The following is an 11972-nucleotide window of genomic DNA, read 5'->3' on the forward strand; positions in this document are numbered from 1 at the left end:
TTCGCATTTTTACGCAATTTTCTGAAGAAAATTACATTTTCCAACTCAGAAAAATCTACTGACTCTAAATATCATATTTAAATTTTATAATTAACATTATAAATTTTTGGAACCTATTTTGGGCAATTTTACGCAATTTTATAATTAATCGCTAATTATTTCTGGTTCTTACATCCTCCTCACCCAATAAAAAATTTTGTCCTCAAAATTTGGTGTACCCATCATCACCATTACATGTTCCCTCAACTTAAATCTATCCCTCATCATCCACCTTTCTATTCCTCCACGTTAGCTCAATTTCTTATTTACACCCTTAATTGTTATTTATAATGTCATATCTTAACTGAATTCAAGCCTATGCTATACTCATCCTTCTTACTCTTAGCTCCATTTCCATCAACCTCAATACAACATCATTTTCTCAATTCAATGTTCTCCAATTCTATCTTACAAAACCAATTACCAAACCAACAATTTATCCATTACTATCTACGCAAAAATCTAATTACACCTGTAATCATCTCGAAAACCTTCCACATATCCATCTAATCTTATAGCCACCATTAAACTTAGTTTTTTAGAAATCCTTACTTACCTTAACCTACTAAACTCTTCAAGTATTTAATCCTAAGATATGTCTAGTGACTATTCTACTACCTCTATACACAACTATCATGTACTATTGCATTCTACAAGCTTTTGCTGCGCCACTTGGTGCACGAAATTGTGATCTTCAATGGCGCCAACAACTTGGTACGCAAAATTGTAATCTCAACTCTTTTTTCACAACTCCGCACAACTAACCAGCAAGTGCACTGGGTCATCCAAGTAATAAACCTTACATGAGTAAGGGTCGATCCCACGGAGATTGTCAGCTTGAAGCAAGCTATGGTCATCTTGTAAATCTCAGTTAGGCAGATTCAAATGGTTATTTAGAATTGATAATTAAAAGATGAATGAAATATAAAATAAGATAGAGATACTTATATAATTTATTGGTAAGAATTTCAGATAAGCTTCTGAAGATGCTTTGTTCCTCCTGAACTTCTGCTTTCCTATTGTCTTCATCCAATCATTCATACCCCTTTCCATGGCAAGATGTATGTTGGGTATCACCGTTGTCAATGGCTACCTCCCGTCCTCTCAGTGAAAATGGTCCAAATGCGCTGTGACCGCATGGCTAATCAGCTGTTGGTTCTCGATCATGTTAGAATAGGATCCATTGATCCTTTTGCGTCTGTCACTACGCCCAACACTCGCTAGTTTGAAGCTCGTCACAGTCATCCCATCCTAGATCCTACTCGGAATACCACAGACAAGGTTTAGACTTTCCAGATCTCAAGAATGGTCGCCAATAATTCTAGCCTATACGACGAAGGTTTTAATCTTAAATTAGAAACCCAAGAGATACACATTCAAGCTTGTTGCATGTAAAACAGAGGTGGTTGTCAGGCACGCGTTCATAGGTGATAATGATGATGAGTGTCACATAATCATAACATTCATCATGTTATTGTGTGCAAATGAATATCTTAGAACAAGAATAAGCTTGAGTTGAATAGAAAAACAATAGTACTTCACATTAATTCATGAAGAACAACAGAGCTCCACACCTTAATCTATGAGGTGTAGAAACTCCACCGTGGAAAATACATAAGAACAAAAGGTCTAGGCATGGCCGTGAGGTCCTAAAGATGAACTAAAGATGATCCAAAAAAAGATGAAAATACAATAGCAAAAGGTCCTATTTATAGAAAACTAGTAACCTAGGGTTTACAGAAATAAGTAAATGATGCAGAAATCCACTTCCGGGCCCACTTGGTGTGTGCTTGGGTTGAGCATAGAAGCTTTCACGTGCATAGGCTGTTCCTAGAGTTAAATGCCAGCTTTTGTGCCAGTTTGGGCGTTTAACTCCAGCTTTTATACCAGTTCTGGCGTTTTGACGCCAGAATTTTTATGCTGATTTGGAACGCCAGTTTGGGCCATCAAATCTCGGGAAAAGTATGGACTATTATATATTGCTAGAAAGTCCAGGATGTCTACTTTCCAACACAATTAAGAGAGCGCCAATTGGGCTTCTGTAGCTCCAGAAAATCCACTTCGAATGCAGGGAGGTCAGAATCCAACAGCATTTGCAGTCCTTTTTCAGCCTCTGAATCAGATTTTTGCTCAGGTCCCTCAATTTCAGCCAGAAAATACATGAAATCACAGAAAAATACACAAACTCATAGTAAATTTCAGAAATGTGAAGTTTGAATAAAAACTAATAAAAATATACTAAAAAGTAATTAAAACATACTGAAAACTACCTAAAAATAATGCCAAAAAGCGTATAAATTATCCGCTCATCACCATTCTGATATTTCTGCCCACTAATTAATTAACTAATCCAACTATTCAATCAAGTCATATATCATTATTGGATTAGAAAACCTAGGCTTACTTCTGAACTCCCTCAACTTAATCCAAATAGGGTTTATGCTCATCCTAAGACTAAGTAATAACTTAGGGCCTTATACCATTTCTATGCTTAACTCAAGGTCTCATTAAATCCTCAATCTTAATACTTGTATTACCTAGGACCTCAACAACACTAGAGTATAAATTATCCACTCATCATAACACCAAACTTAAATTGTTGCTTGTCCCCAAGAAACTGACAATCAAATAGGATAAAAAGAAGAGAATATATTATAAATTCCAAAATATCAATGAAACTTAGCTACAATTAGATGAGCGGGACTAGTAGCTTTTTGCCTCTGAATAGTTTTGGCATCTCACTTTATCCTTTGAAGTTTAGAATGATTGGCATCTATAGGAATTCAGAATTTAGATAGTGTTATTGATTCTCCTAGTTTAGTATGTTGATTCTTGAACACAGCTACTTTATAAGTCTTGGCCGTGGCCCTAAGCACTTTGTTTTCCAGTATTACCACCGGATACATAAATGCCACAGACACATAACTGGGTGAACCTTTTCAGATTGTGACTCAGCTTTGCTAAAGTCCCCAATTAGAGGTGTCCAGAGCTCAAAAGCACACTCTTTTTGCTTTGGACCACTACTTTAACCGCTCAGTCTCAAGCTTTTAACTTGACACCTTCTCGCCACAAGCACATGGTTAGGGACAGCTTGGTTTAGCTGTTTAGGCCAGGATTTTATTCCTTTAGGCCCTCCTATCCACTGATGCTCAAAGCCTTGGATCCTTTAGGCCCTCCTATCCACTGATGCTCAAAGCCTTGGATCCTCCTAAAGGGTTACTGGCTTTTTCTGCTTGCTTTTTCTTTTTCTTTCGCTATCTTCTCTTTTTTTCGCAAGCTTCTTCTTTTTCACTGTTTTTTCTTGCTTCAAGAATCAATTTTATGATTTTTCAGATCATCAATAACATTTCTCCTTTTTCATTATTCTTTCAAGAGCCAACAATATTAACATTCATAAACAACAATATAAAAAATATGCACTGTTCAAGCATTCATTCAGAAAACAAAAAGTATTGTCACCACATCAAAATAATTAAACTAGTTTCAAGGATGAATTTGAAATCATGTACTTCTTGTTCTTTTGTTTTTAGATCATTTTTCATTTTAAGAAAGGTGATGGATTCATAGAACATTCATAGCTTTAAGGCATAGACACTTAGACACTAATGATCATATAATAAGACACAAACATAAATAAAACATAAAGCATAATTTTTGAAAAACAAAAAAATAAGAACAAGGAAATTAAAGAACGGGTCCACCTTAGTGATGGCGGCTTGTTCTTCCTCTTGAAGATCTTATGGAGTGCTTGAGCTCCTCAATGTCTCTTCCTTGCCTTTGTTGCTCCTCCCTCATGACTCTTTGGTCTTCTCTAATTTCATGGAGGAGGATGGAATACTCTTGGTGCTCCACCCTTAGTTGTCCCGTATTGGAACTTAATTCTCCTAGGGAGGTGTTGATTTGCTCCCAATAGTTTTGTGGAGGAAAGTGCATCCCTTGAGGCATCTCAGGGATTTCATGATGGGGAATTTCCTCATGCTCTTGTTTGGTCCATTCTTTTCTTAGTGATGGGCTTGTCCTCATCAATGAGGATGTCTTACTCTATGCCAATTCCAGCTGAATTGCAGAGGTGATAAATGAGATGAGAGAAGGATAACCTTGCCAAAGTAGAGGATTTGTCCGCCACCTTGTAGAGTTCTAGGGATATAACCTCATGAACTTCTACTTCCTCTCCAATCATGATGCTATGGATCATGATAGCCCCGTCTATAGTAACTTCAGACCAGTTGCTAGTGGAAATAATTGAGCGTTGGATAAACTCCAACCATCCCCTAGCCACGGGCTTAAGGTCATGCCTTCTTAGTTGAACCGGCTTCCCTCTTGAATCTCTCTTCTATTGAGCGCCCTCTTCATAAATGTCTATGAGGACTTGGTCCAACCTTTGATCAAAGTCGACACTTCTAGTGTATGGGCGTACATCTCCTTGCATCATGGGCAAGTTGAATGCTAACCATACATTTTTCAGGCTGAAATCTAAGCATTTCCCCCAGACCATTGTAAGCCAATTCATTGGGTCCGGGTTCACACTTTGATCATGGTTCTTGGTGATCCAAGCATTGGCATAGAACTATTGAACCATTAAGATCCCGACTTTTTGAATGGGGTTGGTGAGAATTTCCCAACCTCTTCTTCGAATCTCATGTCAGATCTCCGGATATTCACCTTTTTTGAGCTTAAAGGGGACCTCAAGGATTACCTTATTCTTGGCCACAACTTCATAGAAGTGGTCTTGATGCACTCTTGAGATGAATCTCTCCATCTCCCACGACTCGGAGGTGGAAGCTTTTGCCTTCTCTTTCCTCTTTCTAGAGGTTTCTTCGGCCTTAGGGTCCATAAATGGTTATGGAAAAACAAAAAGCTTTAGCTTTTCCCATACCAAACTTAGAAGGTTTGCTCGTCCTCGAGCAAAAGAAGAAAGAAGAGAGTAGAAGAAGAGGAAATAGAGGAGATGGAGGAGGTTTAGTGTTTCGGCCAAGGGGGAAAAGTAGTGTGTATGATGTATGAAAATGAAGGAGTGAAGATTGGTTTATATAGGAGTGGAGAGAGGGGTAGCGTTCGGCCATGTATGGGTGGGTTTGGGAGGGAAAGTGGTTTGAATTTGAATGGTGAGGTAGGTGGGGTTTTATGATGGATGGATGTGGATTGGTGAAGAGATTATGGGGAAGAGGGTAGGATTTGATAGGTAAGGGGTTTTTGGGGAAGAGGTATTGAGGTTATTGGTGAAGGGTATTTGGGGAAGGGTGTTATGGGAAGGTGTGAAGAAGAGAGAGAGAGATGAGGTAGGTGGGGATCCTGTGGGGTCTATAGATCCTGAGGTGTCAAGGATTTCTCATCCCTGCACCATGTGGCATGTAAACGCCCCCTTGATTGGCAATCCTGGCATTAAACGTTAGGTTGCTGCCAATTTCTGGCGTTTAACACCAGCTTCTCTCCCCTTTCTGGCGTTTAAACGCCAGCTTTTCTCCCTTTTCTGGCGTTAAACGCCAGCTCTGTGCCCCTTTCTGGTGTTAAAGGCCAGTCTGGTGCCCATTTCTGGTGTTAAACACGCAGAATGGTGCCAGACTGGGTGTTTAACGCCCATTCTGCTACCCTTACTGGCATTTAAATGCCAGTAAGCTTCTCCTCCAAGGTGTGCTATTTTTAATACTATTTTTCATTCTGTTTTTTCTTTTTCAGTTATTTTTGTGGCTTCACATGATCATCAACCTACAAAAACATAAAATAACAATGGAAAATAAATAGATATAATTAAATAAAATTGGGTTGCCTCCCAACAAGCGCTTCTTTAATGTCAATAGCTTGACAATGGGCTCTCATGGAGCCTCACAGATACTCAGAGCATGATGATGGCCTCCCAACACAAAACTTATAGTTTGAATGTGGGGGCTCTATTTGACTCTGCATTGAGAGAAGCTTTTCATGCTTCCTCTCCATGGTTAGAGAGGGAGATCCTTGAGCTTTAAACACAAGGGAGTCCTCATTCACTTGAAGGACCAATTCTCCACTGTCAACATCAATCACAGCTTTTGCTGTGGCTAGGAAGGGTCTGCCAAGGATGATGGATTCATCCATACACTTCCCAGTGTCTAGGATTATGAAATAAGCAGGGATGTATTGGCCTTCAACCTTTACCAGAGAGTGAGATTCTTGCAGCTTGTGCCTCAAGGATCCCTAGCTTCTCCATCACAGAGAGTGGCATGAGGTTTATACTTGACCCTAGGTCACACAGAGCCTTCTCAAAGGTCATGGTGCCTATGGTACAAGGTATTGAAAACTTTCCAGGATCCTGCCTCTTCTGAGGTAATCTCTTCCTGGTCAAGTCATCCAGTTCTTTGGTGAGCAAAGGGGGTTCACACTACAACAAATAAGGGTTTTCACAACGGTCAAAAACCGTTGTCATAGATCAGAAAACCGTTCTTAAAACTTTAGGCAACGCTTTGGCAACGGTTTTTGACCTGTGGTATATGCGGCCGTTACCAATGCTCAAAAGGCAACGGTTTTATACCTAAGGCAACGACAACCAAAAAACCGTTGCCATAGTTACTAGCATAGACAACGGTTTTGATAACAATTTTTAAAGAACGGTTTAGAACCGTTACTGGAGAGGCAACGGTTTAAAACCGTTCTCTTTGATGACGTAACGGTTTAAAACCGTAACTGGATAGACAACGGTTTTAAATTGTTGTAATTTTGTTGTTCATAAAGACAACGGTTTAAAAGCGTTGCCTTTGGTGGTGTTTTTGCAATGGTTTTTAATACCATTGTCATTTTGTAGCTGTCTTTGACAATGGTTTTAATACCATTGCCTTTTGTGACTTTTGACAATAGTTTTTTATAACTATATTATTCTTTATTTACAATAGTTTTCTCATGTTGCATTGAAATTAGGTCCAACTATTTTTTTAAAATTTAATGTCAATAAACAAGGTTAAACTATTTGAATTAAATTACTAAAGAAAACTAATTGAACACTTATCATAGAAAAATAAACATTTATATACTTAGTGAACCAAAAATTTCCGGATACAATATAGTTGTATTAGTGTTGGTTACAAGTAATTCCGGATATTTTCTAATTATCCCAGGAAAATAAGCTTAAAAAATGCCAACCCTAGAAAGGAATTCAATCTTCCTCTAAAGAGTTTTATCAATGCTGGCAGCGGAAAATAATTCTCCCAATAGTTTCTTTATCCAAGCCCATATTTTCAAAAAATAGAACCACCTGCAGACAACAAGGAACACAAGCTTTTTAACTGGGGAAAAAATGAAGCATTTTGAATCAGTAAAATACAAAATAAAGAACAATGGCATGCATATAACACGTATCACTAGCACAATAGATACAAGCACATAGGTACTTAACAAATTCAATTCTTAATAAGGCATCAAAAGGATCAAGCAACCATAGTGTAGTTATTTTCAAGCATGATTGTTATAACCAGTAAGAAAAGTAATATTTGCATTGCTAATAAATAAGCTTCTTAATACATCAAATCAAAAGGTTGTAATTTATAAAAGATATTAAATCCAAGAACTTCTTCGCACTAAAAGCACCATATAAGGTCACAAGACCCACCTCCCCCTCCTGTCCCCTCCTTTGACACTACCAGAAGGTAAACGAACAGCAGCAATAAATATAATAGCAAATTTCAGACTTCAGATTCAAGCATACTTATTCAAACATACCTAAAAGAAACCAGTCTCATCATGGACCCCTTTGTCAACATCAGCAGTTGCTTTGCTTAGTATAGTCTCTCACACAAAGCAGAAAACTTAGACCACCAGCCCCACCTTGCGGTAGCCAGTTAAACATGAAATCTTATCCACTAAATTAAATTGATAGCACATGAACTCTTATTTCTTCCATGTAACTGCAAAGAGATGATTAAACAAGACTAAATATGAATGGAAAAGGTTTAGAACTAAACAAATTGCAAATGAAGCTCAGCTTGTGTTGCCCCTAAATACATAATGAAAATATAACAGTCTCATAATAAAAAAAATAACATTCTTCAAGAGTGTAGTGTTGTCAGCTCAAGATAGAGCCAAATTATGACTAGCCTAAGTGTAAATCGATGACTATACACACTGATAAAAGAAGAATGTTTCCAAGTACCCATATGAACTATAAATTCTATACTCACAGGTTATTTCTATTGAAATGATTAGATTATGTGCACAACAAACAAACAAAAAAGTGCCAAAAGAAAAAAGGAAAAAAAATACAATGGTGCTAACTTGTTCAAGGTAAATCAATCACGGATGAAGACAGAGTCTATCATATTTCAAACAAGCAGCTTTACAGGTAAGCTACCAAGGTTGAAATGCTGGTCAACACAGAGGAATTAAATAGAAATTGAAATGATCAAGAGAAGGTTAAAAGGAGACACACCCAGTAAAATACTGTCAATTCCACCATGCTGGGACTGTCTGTCTTCAAGGATTATCAACTATTGTAGCTGTAATTCGTAATTGTCTTGTCTATTCTTACTCTCCATTCTGCTTCCAGAAAGCTCTTCTCCACTAAACTTCAAATCCTCTTTGAATATTTGGGCAATCTTCTCCAGAATTCTAAGATTTTTACTTGAGTCATTCAGAACATCACAATCAAATGCAACAATTTTACTTGAGTCATTCAGGCCATTGAGAGAATCAACTTAGAATTCCCAGCCACTTTACATGCTAACAAAATAAACCAACCAACAATTAAGAAACAACCATTAACATTAACATTATTCTCCATAAAACAACTTATCTTAATTTCAAACCAAATTGAATTAAAAACAAAACTTCTATGCTTAACTTTTTACATAGAGAGAACATGTTCAACTAAATAACTCTTTGATTTATAATAGAAAATAACCTTAATCCAAACACATACCGTAACCGAACCTCAGCGAACGAGGTGGGGGACGGCGTAGTGGACGCAAGCGGAGAGGAGAGCACGGAATAGCAGCAGATGACAAAGTAGGAACTGATGACAAAGCAGAACTATTTTCTCCTAACATTGCTCAGAACAAAATCTCATTAAAGAAAAAAATTCAATCAACAAAGTAACTAATGGCAGAACAAGCCAACATCATCATAGTAACAATCAACAATAAACAAAATTCATAATAAGCAAAACCAATTCATAAACCAAAGAAAATGAAATCATGTGGTTCTTCCCAAAATATTTTACCATAATAGAAGAATAGTCTTTATAGTTTATACCTCAAAGCAAACAAGGCAATTGTGATGCATTACTCTTTTCAAAAAGCAATGACCATCTTCCAATCATTTAGAGTAGCAGCACCCTAAAACATATAATAATTAATTTACAAGGATTAGCAATCATCAAACAAACAGGTTCTCAATAATCAACATATTTTATCACCATTTGGTTCCACTCATTGTAAAATTATTTATAAACCATAAAAATTACTACTTTTAGTCAACATTATCAATTTTAGGTACTTAGTTTAGAAATCTAAACTCAATCTATTTATCATTCATCAAGCCTCAATCTCATAAATTACTCATTATAATTTGATTCAACCACCAATCACAACATTATTAAGTAAAAAAAAAAAACAGAACTTCCGACAAGCATTCATCCCTAAAATTCAATTATTGAAGCTTTCTTAGCAAGGAAGAAATTTTTGAATCAAATCATTAATTGTTAGCAAGGATTTTCAAAAATAGTAAGAGAAAAAAATGGAAAGGATTTGATTTTGAAAGGATATGATTGAAAAGATATGATTTGAAAAAGATTTGATTTTGAAAAATAATGAAAATTTGAAAAAGATTTGAATTGAAAACAAAATCTCCTCTCTTGTGCCATCCTGGTGTTAAACGCCCAAAATGGTATCCATTCTGGCATTTAACACCCAAAATACTACCTTTTTGGGCGTTTAACGCCCAGCCAGGTACCCTGGCTGGCGTTTAAACGCTGGTTTTCCTTCCTCACTGAGCGTTTTGAACGCCCAGCTTTTTCTCTGTAATTTCTCTGCTGTATGTTCTGAATCTTTAATTCTCTGTATTATTGACTTGAAAAGACATAATTTTAAAAAATTTTGAATCTTTAATGATGAAAAACAACAAAATGAAACTAATAATGTAAAACTATGATCAAATAAACAATGTGTGCAAGACACCAAACTTAGAAATTTTCATATTAGAGACACTAACAAATTGAGAATGCATATGAAAAACAACAAAACACACAAAACAAGAGAAATTAAAGATCAGAGCAAGGAAATCATCAAGAACAACTTGAAGATTAATGAAGAAGAAAATTCATACATTCGAAAAATACAGGGAATAAAATAAAACATGCAGGACACCAAACTTAAAAATTGACACTAGACTTAAACAAAGAACACAAATTATTTTTTATTTTTATGATTTTATAGATTTTTTTTGTAATTTTTCGAAAATTATTTGGAAAAAGAAAATAAAGAATTCAAAATTCTTAATGAGAATTCCAGGAATCATGCAATGTTAGTCTAAAACTCTGGTCCAGGAATTAGACATGGCTTACTGATAAACCATTATTTTATGGTTTATATTGTATTTAATTGTGTGGTTTCATCAAATCTTTACCCACTTATTCATATGATTAGCATGTATTTACAATTCCTTCCCAAAATTACTCCATGGTTGAAAACTTGCTTCCTAGAGACTTTTAATTATGTATTTTAATTCTTCTTTATCCCATTCGATATCGTGATCCCTGTGTTAAGTGTTTCAGGCTTTATAGAGCATTAATGACTTGGAAATTGGAGAGGAGGCTTGCAAAAATGGAAGGATCACAAGAAATTAAGGGGATGAACAGCGAGAAGTGACGCGGACGCATGGCTCACGCGACCGCGTGAAACGGAGAAATTGTAGTGACGCGCTCGCGTGCCTGACGCGAACGTATGGATTGGAAACTGCACGGATGACGCGAATGCGTGGACGACGCGCACGCGTGGCAAGGCAAAACGCTGGATGACGCGAACGCGTGGATGACGCGATCGCGTGACGTGCGCGATCTGTAGAATTTGCAGAATTTGCTGGGATCAATTTTGGGCCATGTTTTGACCTAGTTTTTGGCTCAGAAAAGCAGATTAGAGCCAGGGAACATGCAGAGATGAGAGGAGACATTCATTCCACAGAATTTTCCAGTTTTTAGATCTGAATTAACTCCTCCTCTAGGTTTTCTCTCTACACGTTCATAGTTCTTAGGATTTTGTTTTTATTACCTCCGCCAAGACTTCATCATTCTAGTTTGTTTTCCTTACTTATCACTTACTCTTTCATATCCTTAATTTGTTCAGAATTACTATTGGATTATTTTCAGAATTTATTAATACAAGAACTATTTTTATTTTTTATTGGTGTTTTGGATTATTATTTATCATGTCTTCCTTTATTTCCCTTTCTTATCTTTTGAAGTTTACATTCATAATGAGCGAGTAGTTCCGTAACTTGATTGGGAGTTGATTGAAAGGAGAACCTTGAGTTGGAATGCTCAAGAGCAAAATTGTAATTGGGTTTATTGTTGGATCGCCCTCTAGTCACTGACATTAATCCTTCCCAAGGGAGAGGATTAGAACTTGTGAATAGAAATAGACTTCCAACTTGCTTGACTTTCCTCTGCCTGGTAAAGGATAACTAAGCAGAACAACCTTTAATTATCAATTAATCTTGGGAGAACTCTAACAAGGATAGACTTTCCGAGTAATCTACTCCCGGTTAAGATTTTTATTTAAATTACATAAATTCTCTGATTTAGTTTTCTGTTTATCAAACTCAAAACCATTTCAAAAACATCTGATTAATAAAATAGCACATCTTTCTGCAACTCGTTGGGAGACGACCTGGGATTCATACTCCCAGTATTTTAATTCTAATTTTGTGACAACCCTTCTAAATTGATAAGCAAATTTTTGTTGGTTAAGAACTGTACT

The 11972-nt window shown here is 36.5% G+C and overlaps 1 long non-coding RNA gene across 1 annotated transcript; it reads right to left on the reverse strand.

Moving 5' to 3' along the window:
* On the reverse strand, nt 7095–8630 carry LOC110266403. Its single transcript, XR_002353746.1, has 3 exons — nt 8432–8630; nt 7726–7910; nt 7095–7261 (listed from the first exon to the last, which is right to left on the reverse strand). It is a non-coding gene; the product is annotated as an uncharacterized LOC110266403 (long non-coding RNA).

The sequence above is a fragment of the Arachis ipaensis genome, chromosome B09 (genome assembly GCF_000816755.2).
Source record: "Arachis ipaensis cultivar K30076 chromosome B09, Araip1.1, whole genome shotgun sequence".
Taxonomy (NCBI): Eukaryota; Viridiplantae; Streptophyta; class Magnoliopsida; order Fabales; family Fabaceae; genus Arachis; species Arachis ipaensis.